At 50.0% G+C, this 18276-nt stretch overlaps 1 pseudogene across 1 annotated transcript; it reads left to right on the forward strand.

Moving 5' to 3' along the window:
* The first annotated feature begins 10545 nt into the window (after positions 1-10545).
* LOC144146312 (uncharacterized) lies at positions 10546-16369 on the forward strand (annotated as a pseudogene). Its single transcript, XR_013317678.1, has 5 exons — positions 10546-10890; positions 11037-12090; positions 15550-15667; positions 15715-15832; positions 16274-16369. The product of XR_013317678.1 is annotated as an uncharacterized LOC144146312 (transcript).
* The last annotated feature ends 1907 nt before the right edge of the window (positions 16370-18276 follow it).

Here is an 18276-nt window from a genome sequence, read left to right on the forward strand (position 1 = left end):
CTTACTTGTTCTCGAATCAGACCGACCGTCTGCTTAGAGAACAAGGGAAAAGTTTTCAGGAGGGAACAGTCCAAGCCTTGACTAGAGCTAAAGCACGCACGCCAGCAGCCGAACTAGAGCGGAAAGAACCGAGTTTCACCGGAAGTACAGCAACACCAGCTGGAGTCAGCACAGCGGAGTCTACTATCCCGTCGCCTACTGAAAAAAAGAGAGGGGTCAGAGGAGGAGACTCGCGCTGATATAGCTGAAGGGGAATCGGAAGAGGGGCTGCTCGTGTTGCCTGTATCCAAATCACTAGGCAATGTACAGGGGAAAGTGACAGGATACGAGCTCATCGAGCAGCAGAAAAGCGATCCCAGCCTTAAGGAGATTTGGAACACCGTCAGGGAAGGGGTGGCGAGGAAGAATATCAGTTTTCCCGTCAAAAACGGCATCTTGTACCGCCACTACCAGGATGCAAAAGGTCGCACGTTTGACCAGATTGTAGTCCCGACTAAGTATCGGCATTACATTGTTGATCTCTGTCACGGAGTTGGTCGGTTGGGGCATTTAGGAGCTCGGAAGAGCAAAGATAGGCTCCTAACGAAGTTTTATTGGCCAGGATGCTTCACCGAGGTTGAGAACCACGTAAGAGCGTGTGAAACCTGTCAGAGAGTGGGAAAACGGCACGAGAAGGGAAAGGCGCCACTTGAGCTCCTTCCGCTCATTTCAGGGCCCTTTCACCGGCTGGTAATAGACGTTGTGGGACCACTCCCAGCGACAAAATCAGGCTACCAGTATTTGCTTACCGCTGTTTGTCCACCAGCCAAATTTCCAGAGGCGATCCCAATGAAGGAGCAGAGCTCGGTAGAAGCAGTCAACGCACTACTGTCTATTTTTTCTAGAGTGGGCTTTCCTAAGGAGATACAGTGCGACCAGGGTTCAGTATTCACCAGCGTTCTGACTACGGGCTTCCTGGAGAAGTGCGGGATAAGGCTGATGAACCGAGTTCTGCAGGGGGCTGAAGAATACGCTGTTCCCTACTTAGTCGACCTTGCTATGTACTACAATACATGGGAAGACCGCCTGTACCATCTTAGCGATGTCCTTAGTCGTTTGACGCACGCTGGACTGACAGCGAAGCCGGCTAAGTGCCAGCTAGCTCGCGCCGAAGTACGGTACCTAGGGCACGTGGTAGGGCAGGGAAGGAGGCGACCTGACGAGTTGAAAGTAGAGGCGGTTAGTGAATTCCCGCAGCCAGAAACCAAGACTGCTATCCGCTCCTTTTTGGGACTGACGGGGTATTATCAGCGCTACATTCCTCAGTACTCGGAAGTAGCCGCTCCGTTAACGGATGCACTGCGCAAGAAGGCCCCAGAAAAGGTAGTTTAGAGCCCGGAAATGGAGGGTGCCTTCCAAGGCCTCAAAGCGGCTCTTGTTAGCTCACCCGTACTGCATGCACCGAACTATGATCGTCCCTTTATTGTGCAGTGCAATGCCAGCAATAGGGGCTTAGGAGTAATACTCTGCCAGGAGGATGAGAACGGGAACGAGCACCCAGTGCTGTACGCCAGCAGGAAACTCTCAGTTCGCGAGGAGGCCTACAGTGCGTCAGAAAAAGAATGTGCCTGCATTGTGTGGGCCACCCAAAAATTGGCCTGCTACCTTTACGGAACTTCTTTCGTCTTCGTCACTGACCACTGCCCGCTGACATGGCTATCGCAAATGTCGGGAAAGAATCCGCGACTACTGCGCTGGAGCCTTGCGCTTCAGGAGCTTAACTTCACTGTGAAGTATAAGAAGGGTTCTGCCAACGCCAATGTTGACACATTAAGCAGAGCCTTCTAGCTTTTCTTTCGCGTTCTTTTGTTTTCAGTTGAGGAACGTTTTCAGTAATGGTTTTGAGTAGTGTTTTGAGTAACTCAGTCTAAGCTTTTAGCTGTGAGCAAGAGTATTGGTGTGGTTGCCATATGAAAAAAATTGAAAAGCGTAGGTGCATTGTAGCACCTTTGAAAGAGCAGCCTGGTTGCCGAAAGCTCATTGCCGGCTCTTGCTGGTTCGGGAGGTTGGTCTTTGTGGTTTCAATGGTGCTGAAAGAATGCTGCTACTGTGATCTCTCCCGTCGAGCAGCTGATACTACACGACGTCCGAGATCTTCCCGTCGGCGGAGGAGCTGTTATGACTCACCGGCGCCATGTTTGCGCGGGTCAGTCACCCGCCGGTCGACCTCCCCACCGCTTGTCGACGGAAACGAAAGGAGGCCGACAACGCGGCGGCGGCCACTGATTGACAGCGGCTTTTGAGCGGTGTTGAGTGTTGTTGCCCAAAAGGGATTAAGGAGCCGCCGCTCGTCCCCCGGCCTAAGCAACTGAACGCGTGTGCGCGTGAAAGCCCAGACGGCGACGACCGGACAATGGGACCCAGTGGCGGCGGCAGCACAGCGAAGAAGGCAGTGGCAATGGTCAAGCCATTAACCCTTCCCGGAGTGATTCCACGAACCTTGTTAGCTCCCTGGGAAGTAGGTGTGAGAACCCCACCGTGGGAACGCAGCGCGCGGCGGACACCAAAAAGATACGAGACGCTCGCGCGTCTTCCGTTCTTCCCCTCTACTACAGCAACACCGACTAGATGCTCCTGACGAGTGGCAAGGGTGTGTGTGTGTGTGTGTGCCGTGCATCTGCCGACATACCTGAAAGGCGTGTCCCTACCCGAGGGCGGTGCTTCACAGCGAGGAACTTACACATCACCATTGGTCCGCATTGTTTTGTATGGGGATCCCCAACCTAGGGAACTAGGGATCGGGGGTCAACAAAAAGGGCGTGCTGCGGCCCGCCAAGAGCGGTCTTCTGTCTTCATCTCGACATCTCACTGTAAAAATGTAAATAAACCCGTTGAGTTTGCTCTAAGCTCTCCCCTAGTCCCTAATCCTACGGAGCAACGGCGACCGGCCCCGCTACCAGCAGACTGCGGTCGCTCCAACTCGCAACACCCCCCCCCCCCTTCAATAATAGCGGATCGGTCGCTGGGAGCGAGAGTAGCGCATGCGCAGACCGCTACTGGAAAAAGGTCCATTATTAGTTCGAAACTTCTACTAGGCTGCATCTTTCAAGGTCATTCATTCATCGCTTCGCAAGTGACCTTCAGCCGCCGGTGCGCCAGCTGCTCCTTTCCTCCTTATCGCTTCGCTCGCCCGGAGCCTCGCCGGTGCTGCACGACATTACTACGCGAGGATGAAACAGCTGCTTCGCTGGTGCTTAATCTCTCAGTGCCGGCTGGGATCACTTCCGTCGCTTCAGTGCAAACGAAGCACCTGTTAACGAAGTTCGATCTCAAATAGCAACGTCAGACTTAGTGTCCTGTGTTTAGGATTGACGTTGGGGAACCTTGAAGTTGAGGAAAACGAAATGTAAAGCAACATCGTACGCAATGCACGTCGAGCTGCGGTTTCCAGTTAGCCATACTGGACCTCAAAGTGGATCTTTAAGCCTAACACCGGGCCATCGCATACCCGCGTCGCCGTCCCCTCCTCCTGCTGCACATTAACCTTGGCGCTAGCGAGTTATCAACCGGAAAATGTGAGAGACTTCAGAAATTAGTTTTCCCAAATAGGCTTCACCAAGTGAAAGAGTTTACGCGATGTAAGAAGAAGATGTAAGCAGCTAATTGTGGTTTCGCACTAGAACCGACCGACAAGTTCAAATATATTTAGGCGCTGTAAGACTGTAGGCCTCCGAAAACCATGTTAGGAATGTCGTCTTGCTTGCTTGCCATACTGGCTTGATTGCTGGCCTGGCTCAGTCTGACGGTTCGTTTTTATATTCCATGCTCTCGATAGCTTTTATTGATTTATTTATTATTTATTTATTTATTTATTTGTTTGTTTTTTTTTATTGTCCAACGACTAATTACTTTAAAAAATTGCAGATTCAGCAAGCTAGCCTTTAGCGAACAGCGTATACAACAAGTGTGGAAATATCCCATGATTGATAGGTGGCAAACCTGTGCACGGTCAATAAAATGCATAGAATAAAAAAATAACTACCAGGAAAGGAGTATAAGATTGGAGCTGTAGCAAACTTTCAATAAACCTTCTAAGTGAGCACTGCGACAGTATTTCGGACCCTACCGTGTTCTACGACATGTTGGCCAACTTACCTACCGAGGTAATCCCCGATGGTGAGTCCGGAACATCACGATGACGTGGTTCGCCTGAAACCTTACTACGCGAAATGGCGGATTTTTTTCTGTTAAGAACGCTCTCAGAAAACACATTCCAGTACACGACAGTTAGCAGCAAGGAATAACTGCGGTACTTGGTACCAAAATTAGGTACAACTATTGCACAAAGGTAATAAAAATGCACGAATATACTCTGTACGGGAAGTTAACCAGCCAAGCTGTGGTGGTCGGGCGATATTTTACGTATAACCCGTGCCCTGCCCATTTTAAAGTAACCTCGGCTGGCGTTTGTAATGGCCACGTTGACGCTGCTTCGTCCGCACCACCTATACCGTTATCGGCTGAGCAGTGACTCATGCAGTATACGTACTGCGCGCGCGCTCTGCTGCTATAAACTCAGCCACTCTCTCCCCTGACTGATAACTCCTCTCCGAGCTGGCTTTTTCGCGCATGCGGGTGGGGTTGGAGTTTGCTGCGCGCACAGGACCACTGGATATTTATTTCTCCTAGACATATAAATCTCCGCTTTAAAAAAATGATAAGCGACAAAATCTTCTAGGCACTGCAAAGGGCGGAAGCTTAGGGAACGCCTTATAATTTAATACAAAACAAAATTGCAGACACACGCTTATAGCGGGAATATGACGTCGGAATGGACGGGTCCAATTGTTTCGTATATGGACTGTGGGTAGGGTGGAATGTTATTAAAGCGAAGCTTCAGTGTCCCCACCGATGCCGTTGTACACCAGTACGCCCTGCAGGAAAGCCAACTTTCTCTGACGATGATGATTAATGATCGTGGCTGAAGGGAGCGGTAAAAAAATTCCCCCCACCTCCCCGAAGGGAATCGTGAGGAAATGCGAATGCATTTCTTTTGCGCGAGAGTGCGCAGAATTTATAATTAATGAGGAGACGGTGATTTGTAGCGTAACCATTTATTTAACACCTGTTTGTGTTGTCGTTGTACTTGACGGCCACAATCACTGCCTTGTGGTGTGACGAGCGAACGGGAGAGTGGGGCGAGCGTCGAGAGGAGAAGCACCGAAGCACCGCGCCATGCCTCGCCTACACTCTCCCACACACGCGGGAGCTCCGGCGAGCTCCCGCGATGCGAGCGCCCTCACACGCCCGAGCGCGCTCCTCCTCTCCACTCACTCGCCGCTGATCCGCCCGCACCACCTGCTCCGGTTGCTAGGGGAGAGGAGGAGCGCGCGCGCTCGCAGCTGTTGCTATGGGAGAGGGGGTGAGAGCGGAGAGATAACTCCTGCGGGCGCGTGAACGCCGCACGGCGCCTGACATGGCTCGACTAAAGCCCGTTCTACATGGAGCGAATTTCGCCTGCGAATCCGCTGGAACGAACATTCGCACTTGCGAAGTTCGCAATGCCTGGAATTGTCGTCTACATGAGGCCTGCGAACGCCGCGATTTTCGCATTTCAGATGCGCCTTGTTTGCAGACTGAATTAACTCTTTCGTTACCGCGGGAAATTGACCAATTTTGAAGGGTATAACAAAACATTTTTTTGTGCAATACATATTAGTTAGGCACACATTGCTGTGACATAAAATGCAGAATATTCCACGCGCTTTCCAACGACACCAGTTTTAATAATATTTTCCTAAATAATGATTCCGAAAAAAATTATGGAATTCGAAATTTTTGTCCACGTGTCGAAGAAAATAGAAAAAAATTCCCCCGCATTTCCCCGAGGGGGAGAATGCGAAAGTGCGAATGCACGGTTGTCGGCCCGCTTGCGGCGCTTGCGCTCGGCCCCCGCAGCCCACCGCCTCGCCGCTTTCTCTTCCATCTCTTCCATCGGGTTTGTAGTATCACGTGTACACCACGCAGTTATCAAGCCGCTATAACGCCGCTGAGTCGCCAACGCACGCCGCTGACGACGTAGTTTGAATGCGTTAAAGATATAAGGCGCGTTACTAACACTGATATCGGCGTCGCGTCCGTGGCTTAGTCGGTAGAGCGTCGCGCTGCGGCCGCAAAGTCCTAGGATCGAAACCTGGCGCCGGATGCTGTTTTTTTTATATAGAGAGGAGGACTGCGGACGCCGCCGCCGCCGCCGCCGCCGGCGGTGGAAGGTTTGGGGTCGCTTATAAAGTGCATTCGCACTTAAAAAGCAAGTTGTGTAAATAAACCACCAGTAGTAGAAAAAATTTAGAATATACATTTTGTAGGTAGACATTTCAAAACCCCGTCCTAGAAAAAAAAATTTGAGTTGCGCAGTAAAATTTGTCAGATATAAAAAAAAAACTCCCAAGCATTTCCCCGAGGGTGAACATGGTTAAGTGCGAATGCACGGGGTGATGCTATGAGGGGGAGTAAAGTTAAAATCCGTTGGCATTCGCCCGTGAGCGCGCGCGAGCCGACCCACGGAGGTCTGGCAGTTTATCGCTGCATATATAGGATACACCATTTTCCATAAGCAGCCGGGAAAGGGGGAAAATACTCTCAAACCAGTTCTCTCGGCGGCCGACCAGCGTTGCCTGTGCGCGCTGGGCTGTTAAAATCGCCCGGCGCGGTGTGTTCCGCTGCGTAGTTCAGGAGTATTTCGCAACGTGTGCTTAGTTTTTGCGGAACTTTCAAGTGTTTTAGCCAATGCTGCGATGCCGTTCAAGGCTCAAACGTCGCTTCCAGCACGGCGCGGTGGTGGGTTATTGAACAACCAGAGAAAGTGATCACAGTCGCTGACAGCACGCATGTGCACGACACTGCCTGGAGAAAATGCACTGCGGTGGCGGCGTGTTTTTGCTGCATCGCCTCCCAACGTACACCAAGTTGAGATATCGGTGGATGCCGTTGATAAATCGCAACGACTTTGTACCAACGACCAACTCCAGGGTTTGTTGGGTGCACTTGGACGGCAAGCAGACGGAGCAAAATCCATTTATTACACGCAAGGCTGCGACAGGGAACGGAACCCCCTGAAATGGTGGAAACAACTTTATCTTTTACAATACAGCATTGATTGATTGGTTGATTGATTAATTGATTCATTATGGTGTTTAACGCCTCAACGCTTCATGGGTGATGAGGCGCGCCGCAGTGGAGGGCTCCGGATTAATTTTGACTACCTGGGGATCTTTCACGAGCGCCGATACAATACAACATTACAATAACTTCTGGTTCCTTGTAGTCAATTTAAAATACCATATATTGTTTGTCATTACAGCCGATTGGCATTAAACAATCCCCTTTTCATTTAATCTACCGTTTAAAATCACGGCGTTTTGTTTACTTTTTTTCAGGCCAACGCATTACACTGTCAAACGATATGAAAAGATAACTTTCTACATCGCACACTGCTGGTCAATAGCAGGGTAAGCAAGCAGCCAAATGTGGAAACGCAGCTAGCGATACGCGTGAACGCTGCATTTGGAAAATAGCTCAACCTGTTCACAACGCGGTCAAAGGAAAATCTTCTAATCCTTTTGCGTTGCCACGGAATCTAAAGTATTACAATTACAAAACAGTTACTGCTGGTCGCGTAAAGCATTTGTGGTGCAAGCAGCGGTTTCACAAAGGTGGGCTCCGAGCGAAAAGCCACATGCGCTGCGCAGAGTTAGTTCAATCATGATCAACCAATATTAACTCGCCCGAACTTTGACCCTAGCTTCTGCTCAACCTTCGATTAGTAAGTTGACTGGTTGTGCGGTCGTGTTATTTTTCCGCCCAGGTAACTTCGTTTTGTCAGTAACCTTCATAAGTATAGTTAAGAAAGATTATATTGCATTGCAATGTCAACAGCGTAACAATCGCCTCGTCGAAAGTCCATCGCGAGCACGGATCACCGTGACCCACATATGCTGTGCGCGCTCCGCATTCGACGTCCGCGCTTCCGTAAACATGACTAATCGGTGAACATAACAAGCACGGTGGCATTGAAAACACGTATGTACTCCCCGATATCGATTTCAATGTCAGTCGGTGCCATACCGGAACGTTTGCATCGCGGAACTGCGGAGCACCAGCGGCACCACCACCACACTGCTACTACTGCTTGCAACAGCCGGAGTCGGCATTTTCCACTCTGGCAGCACATTCGGACCTAAAATCCGTACGCAGATGATGAAAACAAAACAGAACACACACACACACAAGCACTGCAACCGCTAACTTAACGCCAAACCACTACGGTTCACTCGGTAATGCACGGGTACCGAGCAGACGCACGGAAAGAACGGAGCACTTAAAGGGACACTGAAGTGAATTTGTCAAGCTCCCGTTTTTGCTTGCACTGCGTAGACTGGCTCAAATTAGCACACTTTTCATCGTTTATCCGGTTGACAAATCGGTAATTATTTTACAAAGCGCGAAAGAAGAAAAACTACCATGCGCGGTTTGCGGCGGCCGCACCAACTAAGGCTGTGACGTTGAGAGGAGGGGCGCCGTGATTGGACGATGCCCAAGGTTAGCAATCACACACGTTTCGGTTTCGGTTTCGGTTCTGTAAACCATAACCAATGGCGTTGTTGGATGGGCATTCTCAATATCTCAGTAATCATCGTACCGCGCTTCTGCCATGTTGTCGGCTGTAAAATGCACAAGATAAGCCTCCCAGGACGGCCTGTAGTCGTAGCATTCACTAGCCGAGACCTACGCAGTGCATGAACGCCCTCCGCGTACCCGCAGACGCCCAAATGTCATGCGCTTTTCCCCCATATTTGTAGCTTGCCTCCCTCATGCCTGTATCGTAAAAAGCGTGTTCGCACCAGGCCAAGGGTCTGTTCATTCTGGCCTGTGCCCACTGCCTGCAAGCAGTCGGTGCTTATGGCAACAGCACGCCAACGAGAACTCGCTAGCGCGCCAGTGCCAGCCTGCGCGCGTTTTGTGAACTAGTTCGTGAGCCATGCACGTTGCGGCCCAAAAAAAGGTGAACTCAATATAGAAAACATTGGCGGAAAACAAAAAAGTTAACTTACAAAAAAAAAAAAAGCACGTACCTGCGGGGATTCGACCTCGTAACTTGCAAAACATTCGCGGCGACATACCTACGCCTCAGACCACTGAGCCACGGAGCGGAACGCGGAGGCCTTCCTAATATACGGTATATATTATACAACCGGTTTACATTTTTATTTAGTTTTGGCATTTCAAGCAGCTTAGGTGACTATTTGTTGTACTGCGATCGTGCAGTAAGCGTCGCCCGAGTTTCCACAGTAGCTCACGTCTAGCAATTGCATTTCGTAGACGGAAAAGCGTTCGCAGATGCGTAGTCGTGCTGCTGACCGCTGTGCTTGTTCGCCCAGCGCAAAAAAGTGCTTCCCGCGCCCTAGTTTTACGCTGTACGGTAAAAATATCAGTTGATTTTATTTCCTTAGTGCCTATATTGACTTCGCTGACTCTTCTCCCGCCTTCAAGAGGCCTTATATTTTCCTACTGGCGTACCAGTCAGCGAAGCGTCGCATGTGCGATTGTGCAGCGCTTGTGTGAAGCGACCTTGACTTGGAGCTAGATACAGTGTACAAACAAACCAAGTAAAGAAAGGCACATTCTTCCATTCACAAACGTGTCCTGGCTTCGTTTCAACTAAGCGAACGAATTGCGACCAAGCAATTTTTTTTAACCTCCTTGATTGCGACGACCCGCCGGCGGCCGGCAGACGAAACGCTGGCCCGACTGACTCTGTCGGCCGGGGAGCCGTGCAGTAGCGCAGCCGTGGCGCAGCCAATTGCCAGCTCATCCCCTCCTGACGTCACACGAAAACGCCACAGAAAATGGGCGAGCGTAAAGAGAGGAGGACAGCATTTTCGAATTAGTTTTTCTACTAAATAAAATCGCGTAAACGCGCCTAGAGTGGTCGAAACATGGCCTGGGGACTCCGGACTACAATTTGCGCTAGTAATCCCGCAATGTTTACATATCACTTCAGTGTCCCTTTAACAGCCCAGCGCGGAGGTTTCGGCGGTCGCTTCATAGACGGCGCTAGCGGTCCGGTCAGAAAAAGCAAATGGCGGCGCCCACCTCTAGCAAGGAAAATGGTGTATAGGGGGGTACGCCCAACACCACCTAGATCTAAGGCCTGTTCACGAATTCTCCTTTGACGCGTGACGTCACCACACTACGACGGCGGGAGAAACCGATGCGGTAGCGCCACCTGACGGCAGCGGCTGCCGTTCCTGCTCGAGCGGCAGCCAGCCGCCGTTCATGCTGATTACTGGGGGAGCCATGCTTTCGTAGACAAAATTAAAAATAATTAATTTAACTCTTTTAGTAAGTAAAAAAAACATACAAGTGAGAAGTATTTTGTTTTATTTTTTTAAACTGTGTAATTTTTAAAAGTTAAATTGAGGTAGTTTTTTTTGTAATCTTTCGTAAGAAGCATTTTAGAAAGGACATCACTATTGCTGTAAACATCACCGTCGTCGTGTTTTTCTTTTCACTTGAGTGCTTTGTTTGCACCGTGGCGCGTGCGTTTCATATGCATTACGTGCTGTTTCTCCGTTGTTCTTTCCTTGCCATTTGCTGAAGCTTTGTTAACGGCCGTGATTACTTGAAGGGAACTACTGGACAACGTCCGAGAAAGTGATGTGTGCCTATGTGACAGTTACTGAGTGATTTGTGAAAATGCCTGGGCACTGTTGTGTTCCCGGCTGCCGCGGGAATTACGACGGGGAAAAGACTGTGCGAGTCTTCACTTTCCCAGCTGATGCCGACAGAAGGAGGAGGTGGTTGAAAGCCATTCCGCGTGCCGACTTTGAACCCGGAAAGCGCTCAGTGGTAAGTCTAAAACGCGTGATATTTATTGCGCGACGTTTGTGTGGTGACATATTGAACTATGCTAGTTTTAAGTTCTGAATTTGCCGTTTCGCTCATGAAATTAACTGTCTTAATAACGCTGACATTATTTGGGTTTGGTTTTACAGGTCTGCGAGCGGCACTTTAGAGAGTCAGACATTCTGACTTCCTCCAAGTATGTGGACTCAAAAACGGGCAGAGTCGTCGAGGCAAAACTGAAGATCGCTCGACTCAGCTCCGACGCCGTTCCCAGTGTATTCCCGAACTGTCCTGCGTACCTTTCCGCGCCCGCCGCTACGTCTCGAGAGGCGCCGGCTGATGAAAGGATGCGCCTTGAAGCAGCCTCTTTACGAGAAGCCATCGCCAATTCACTTCAGACACATGACGAGGAGGAAACAAAGCACAAGTTTGACACCTTCCAGGCTCTACTGGAGTGCCTTCCTCAAATGAAGCTTTCGAACTTTTGGAGTGTTATTTCTAGACCTGCGTGCATTCATTTTCTGAATCTTGCTCTTGATGACGCCCCTCGTGTTTTGCTGTCAATAACGGTCTTAGAGGATCTCACGGTGAAAGTTCATTGCCAAGATGTGCAGCTTACTACGATTGATGGCATTGGTGCCATCCCTCACAAAGTGAACGACATTCGTTGTTCGACACGCCTGCTAGATTCTGTAGAGTCCTTACATGGAAAACTTTCCTGTAAGCATGAAGACAAAATTGAGGGTTTGCTCAAGTTGGCATTTTCTCTGCTTGAAGATGCCTCAAACTGTGAACTGGCAGATGTTGAATGACTCAATGCAATCCGTTTTTTGAAAGAGCAAGTTTCTCTTCTTCTCGTCAGGCATAGCAAGCAATCTCGGTATTCTCCAGAGTTCCTGGTATTTTCGAGCATTTTATTTACAATTTCCCCGCATGCCTATAGATTCTTGCGCAGTACCGGTAATGTTAGGCTGCCCCATCCATCCACTATACGTCGTGTGTGTAATTCATACAATGTAAGCCCAGCAGCTGAGCAGAAAGGCGCTTCTTTTCTTTCGTATGCAAAGAAGCTGGTCACTACTATGAAAGAGCACGAAAAAAATGTTGTTCTCATGATGGATGAAATTCACCTGCAGCCTTATTTTGACTATAAGGGAGGAACGATTGTTGGTGCGGCTAGCAATAGCCCTAATGCTATTGCTAGTGGGTGTTGGCTTGTGACTGTTCTTTTTTTTATGCGAGAGTTTAGAAACAGAATTTTCATTGTATTTTCATATTATGAATCTTTTCTTGTGTGTACTGAGAAATTTGTGGCAGCCTTCGCGTATTTCATATGAGTTATTGTTGTAGCAGTTTGATAACATTTTGCTGGCTGTTTCTTTTTCCTAAAATAAAACATGACTTGTCAAAATCGCGTGCGTGGTCCTTAAAAATTATTACGAACGTATTTTCGTACACCTGCGCATCGATGCAAAAGCAGTAATAATATGCCTGAATGTTACTCGTTATACGATCAAGGAAACCAGAAGAAACATTCATTTAAACTCTGTGCAATTAAACCACGACTCTGCGATCGAGTAAAACGTTTATTGGAGCCGACTGCAAAAAAAAAAAAAAAAAACGTTACTGGCCCTTCTTCAGCTTCGAAAGCCTTCAGGCGCACGCGGAACTGCGTCGGAAAGCCGTGCGCACGCGCAAGCCGAACCTCCTGGGCCGTCGTAGTGCGGTGACGTCATGGAGCCGTGGAGAGGCCTTAAAAAATCTAGGTGGTGTTGGTACGCCGCGCCGAGCCAGGTGGCTGAGAGAGGAGGCGAGCGCAAGGGGAGAGGGACAGCGGCGCACGGCAGCTGCAGCCGAGCGAGGGGGAGAGGAGAGAGTGTGACGTCACGGTGGAGAGAGAGGCGCGCGGCAGCTGCTGGGGAGAGGAGGCGCGCTGTGACGTCATACCATGACGTCACGGCGCGAGGAGCGGTGCGGGGAGCGGCGCGCACCCGCGCAGCCACGGCGAGGAGGCGGAGCGAGCGCGGTCACGTGGTGAAGTGACGTCACCGCGCCGTTGCTACCGACGCTCCTCTCCGCTCCACGCCGTTGCTAGGGAGAGGAGGACTGCGGACGCCGCCGCCGGCGGTGGAAGGTTTGGGGTCACTTATAAAGTGCATTCGCACTTAAAAATATTAGCCCACGTGGTGCCCGTGCCATGTGGTGAAGCCCAACCTCTATTTCAAGTTTTGCTATTTTGGATAGTTCTCTAGAAGAAATCTGGTGGTTTGACATTATTAAAGGCCCAAATTAGCCTTCACGTGATATAAAAACACCTTGTCAATGATTATGACCGGCACAATATTGAAGGCAAGCAAGCGATGTGAAAAAATCCGCTTCGAGTTTACAACCCAACTCTTTGATGGATGCTTGTTGACGTTCTGATGATCACTTATCAGTCAGAAGTTTCATTTGCGGTTTATTATCATGTTCTGACTCCCTATGGTAGCCCTGCTTGCAGGAATAAGGTACGATGCGCTAGAATCATGCCCAGAAAGCTTTCACCAAGCCGCCGTCGGGCTGTGAAGCGAGTTCAGCACTACGAGCCTACTACATTGCAGCGCCACCTAACAATTTCGAAAAGAAACAAATACAAGCCTGTTGGAGACTTTGTCAGAATAGACAGTACTACTAAGAAGCGACAATAGACCTCCTGAAATACCCTTGTATGAAACCGAAACTGGCCGGTGAACAGCTGGCGGTGTTCAAGGCCAATTGGAAGCGTTCTCCTCGTCTGAACTGATACCCGACGACTTGGTGTTATCGTTTGACTTTCAGCGGAAGCTCTTACCGCAGAAGCAAGGCGTAGATAAAGTGGAAGCGCGAGCGGCATGCTTGTTTTGAGGAGCAGTATCGGGCAACGGAGGCGCCATGGCAAATGAGCTTGTAATTGGGCAACTGCGTAGTAGCGCCAAATATGAATTTCGCAATGCGAAAACGAAACCGAAACTGCTGGAAACTGGTTGAAAATGTCAGGCACACTTGCTAGACATGCGGGGGACCATCAGAAATAAGCTTTAGGAGAATAAAGCTGCCCTTTGTCCGAACCAAAGATCATTAGTGAATAGCTGGGGCCATTTTCAAGTAATTATCACCTCTCAACGCTGTCGGATTACAAAGCTGACCCCATTATTTGGGATTTGACTTGCCAGGAGCCCTTTGACAAAAAACATATTATGGTAATGCAGCCTAACCACGACCTGCATCCTTTTTTATTAAGTGCAGCAGCCACGCCCCCTTCCTCAAAAACACACGCACCTCAGCTCGCAAAAAGCGCCGCCAGAAATCTCAATGTCGCCGGAGCGGGAAAATTTCTACTGATTCTAAAAGGGCAGTGCCTAGACTAACCACTGGCCGCATTAGGTGTACAAGAAACGACTACAACATGTCGAAATAGGCAATATAAATCATCGATCACCGGTGATCGATTTGAATAGGCGTGGTAACGAAAGAGTTAAGTTTGCCATCAGCAAAGGTTGTTGTGATTTTATCAAGGGTGGTTTTATTTTACTTTCTTGGCAAGTTGTTTCTGCCTGGTTTGCGGTAAATATAAGTTTATTTGCGGTTTTATATAAGAATCGCCAATTCTTTATCAATATACGCACACACAGCAGAGAAGACAAACGTTTTGGTGTGCCCGCGCTTTTGTCGCGCTCGTATACAAGCAACGCCATCTGGTTTCCAAGCGTGCAAGTGGTGCCGAGCTGTGCTCCTATTGGCCGCAGGTCCGGCCCCTCTACGCCGCACACGCCGCACGAGCCGCGTTTGCTCGACCCCTTCAAATGTTTGGCACTTTGCCGCAGCAACGAAAAAAATTTCCCCGCATTTCCCCGAGGGGAAGAATGTGAAAGTGCGAATGCAGGAGTTGAATTTGCGCGGTTCGGTAATGTTCGCGAAAGAGAGATCACACACACACACACACACAACTACAAAGAAAGAAAGATGCATTTATTCACAGACACCTATTTGTGTTGTCGTTGTACTTGATTGCTAGAGCGGATCTCAGCTTTGAAATTTCGTGTCAGTACTCCTTTAAGCGGGTCCATTAGCCCTTCTCACGCCCGATTCCTGGCCAATCCCCCACGTGGGTATGTGCCATGTCAGCGGCCAGGCAGCGCGCGCCCATCTCCCCCCGTTGCCAAGGAAGACGAGGAGATTCCTGGCCAATCCTCCACGTGGGTATGTGCCATGTCAGCGGCCAGTCAGCGCGCGCCCAACTCCCCCCGTTGCCAAGGAAGACGAGGAGCGCGCGCACCCGCAGCTGTTGCTATTTGGACGGACGGCGGTCACCGGAATTCAGGGTCGCTTATAAAGTGCATTCGCACTTGAAAGGTGGTTTTGCCGCAAGAGCGGCGCCGCATCAGCGAATTCGCAGGCGAAATCGCTCCATGTAGTACGGGCTTAAGAAATGCATTCGCATTTAAAGCGCTTTCCGTGGCCCGAATCGAACCTGGTGCCTCACGTTATGAAGCTGGCCTTTATCTGGTTGCTCCATTTCGACACGGTCGAAGCGTACGCCAAGCAGCAGGTACCGATTCGCGCCGTACATGCCAAACTCAAGCGTTAACCCTACGGAGTGTACACCCGAGAGTTGCTGTGGGTATTCTCCGCCGTTGAGGGAAGCAGTCAAGACCGAGCCCCTGCCGCGCAACATGAAGGCCGGCAGGAACGGCGAGAGGCGCGCCGCGCGGGCACAGGCACTCGCCGGGCAGCTGGAAGCAGACCTCCGGGTCCTCTACGCGTACGTCTCACTTCCCCACTGGCCGCCGTCACGACCATCGCGTGTAGGACGACGGACCCCAGCCAAGCACAGGAGGTGGCCATCGCTCTCGCCCTCATGCACGGGGACGTGCAGACGATCGTCACAGACTCCAAGACGGCTTGCGGCAACTACCGCAAGGGGATCGTCTCCAAAACGGCCCTAGCAATTCTCGCAAAGCGCAGCTCACCGGGACGAGACGTTGCGCTCGTGTGGGTTCCGCCGGTACACTCTACAGGTGAAGGCAACGCCCTCGCGGACCACTACGCCAGCGAAATAGCTGACCGTGCTGAGGACTAGTCGGAGCTACCGCACCCAGTTACGAGCTACCGGGAGATTACCCGGCTGTACAGGAGCGCCAGGTGCAGGCTTCCCGGGCCGCACCGTCAACTCGAACGCAAACAACACACGATCGTGCGTCGCGCACAAGCGGGATCACTGGCGCACCCAGCTTCATTGCACAAGACGTTCTGCCCGTTCTGCAAAAAGACTGAAGGCACTCTGCCGCACATACTGTCGAAGTGCACTCAGCTCAAGAATCCTCTACCTTTCCTCCCCCTCCCCCTTCCTCCTCCCCCTACCCAAGAGATGGGAGATCTTGATGTCCCCGACCTGTCGACGAAGCAAGAGCTCACACCCAGGAACCAGGAGCTATCATTGGACTCGTATTGGACTCGTGAATAGGGTTCCACCCAGTCTGACGCCTGCGGGCGTCACCTGAAATGGACTCAATAAAAGTTGCTTCTTTCTCTCTCTCTAGAAAAGTTGTGCGTACCTCCAGAGCGAATTCACCAACCAAAGAATCCATCACGAGAAAGCTTCTCTTTCAACCATCATCGTCGTTAGACGGAGCGGTGCAAGATCTTTAGTTTAAAATGAGAACCACGCTAAGGGTTGCTTCAAAGATATTCTAATGGAAAAGTTATTACGTAGCAAATGACGGGCTGTGTTATTTGTTTGGTGCGAGCCAGGCCCCCTTTTGAGGAAGTCCAATAAGATTCAACCCCTTCGGCCCTGGTGGTGTCAATTGACGCCATCACCTAAAAGTTCCTCTAGCGAACATAGAGAACGAAACCAAAACTGGTAGTTTTCTGAGGAACTGTTCTTCAATGATGCCTGTTGCGATAGGTATCACTGTAGCTTCATTTTAGTGGAGCTGGGCGCAACAAAGAAGCAGCGGCTCCTGGGAAGACGAAATTACGACATTGGGGCAGAAAAAAAATGGCGCTCGGACTTCTATTCCCAAGCTTGTAAATCTATAAATACGGGCACTACGAAGCACATTTTTTGTGTGTACATTCATGTAGTCATAAGGTTTAGGACATAATAAAAAAGTGATGTCTCTGCTCAACAAAATTTTTTTTAATTGCCAGATGTCGTAATTAATTGCCTAATTAATAAATCTGTTGATATTTGCACTTCCAGCTCTATATTTTGTTTGTTGTTATGAGACCCCCAAAATTTAGGAAAACACACAGAAAACACTGTTTTGCTCGAAATAAAAAAAAATGAGGGCTGAAAGGGTTAAGTTTAGAAAGTGTTTGGCGGCATTGATGACCACCATGCGCCTCGAACCAGTTAATACAATGAGAGAAGGAGACATCAAGACGTGCCTGAGCCTCACAGGCTTTCCCTGTTGTGGCTGAAAAAATGTTGGGATGAGGGGTAGATATAGAACGCTAGATACGAATTATAGAACTATTCTGCATAACTGAATGATAGTGTGGCTCATTCCCAAATGTTAAATACTATATCTTATGAAAGCGGCTGTTTCAATGTGAGTTCTCGAAGGCGGTTGCATCTTTCTATAAAAATAGTTTCCCGGGCGAAGCACCCCTTTTCGTGTATCGCCGAAATCAGGGAAGACAAGGGGTTGTGTGACGGTGTAAAGACAAGGTTGCGGTCAACGTAGGATTTTTTTTTGGGTGGAGGGGCCGAGGGGGCACTTGCTAAAATGCGTAGTGAGCACAAATTAATGTAAAATTTGAGCTTGTGCTGTCAGCCTTATGATATTGTTGTCTAGAACCTATTGAGTAAATTACGCCCACCTCCCCTCGCGGGAACCCTGGTGTGATGCAACGCATCTCATGGGGGGTTCCATTGGCGTTTTCCATCGTATTAATTACGCTTATAGCAGGGATTCTCACGCGAAGGGGAGGTGGGCGTAATTTTCCATTTTCACCATGCAATGCACATGCAGTACACGTATGCTCAGGTACGGTCTTTATTGCAGACGAGAATGAGTGCCTTGTGGTCCGTAAAGTGCACAGTTAGGGGCTCGACGATTGCGTCGAGTACTGCGAAGGAGTGCAAGCGTAATGCGGACGACCGTCGACTGAGACCGTCGGAGCGCGGCATGCCGCTTTATATTCACAGCGCCCGAAGGAGAGGAGAGCGCGGAGAGAGAGAGAGTACTGCACATGCGCAGCGCGCGCAGCGCCGCCCACCGGCGCCTAGCAACGGAGTGAGAGCGCGCTGCGCCAACCCGCAGCTGTTTGGGAGAGAGTGTTCGCTATCGGAGAGAGGAGAGGAGGAGAGGCGCAGCTGTGCGGACAACGCCGGACAGACGCAGAAAGGACAGAGGGGCCAGC

Source organism: Haemaphysalis longicornis, unplaced genomic scaffold, assembly GCF_048455015.1.
Source record: "Haemaphysalis longicornis isolate Haplotype H1 unplaced genomic scaffold, Haemaphysalis longicornis Haplotype H1 scaffold_7, whole genome shotgun sequence".
Taxonomy (NCBI): Eukaryota; Metazoa; Arthropoda; class Arachnida; order Ixodida; family Ixodidae; genus Haemaphysalis; species Haemaphysalis longicornis.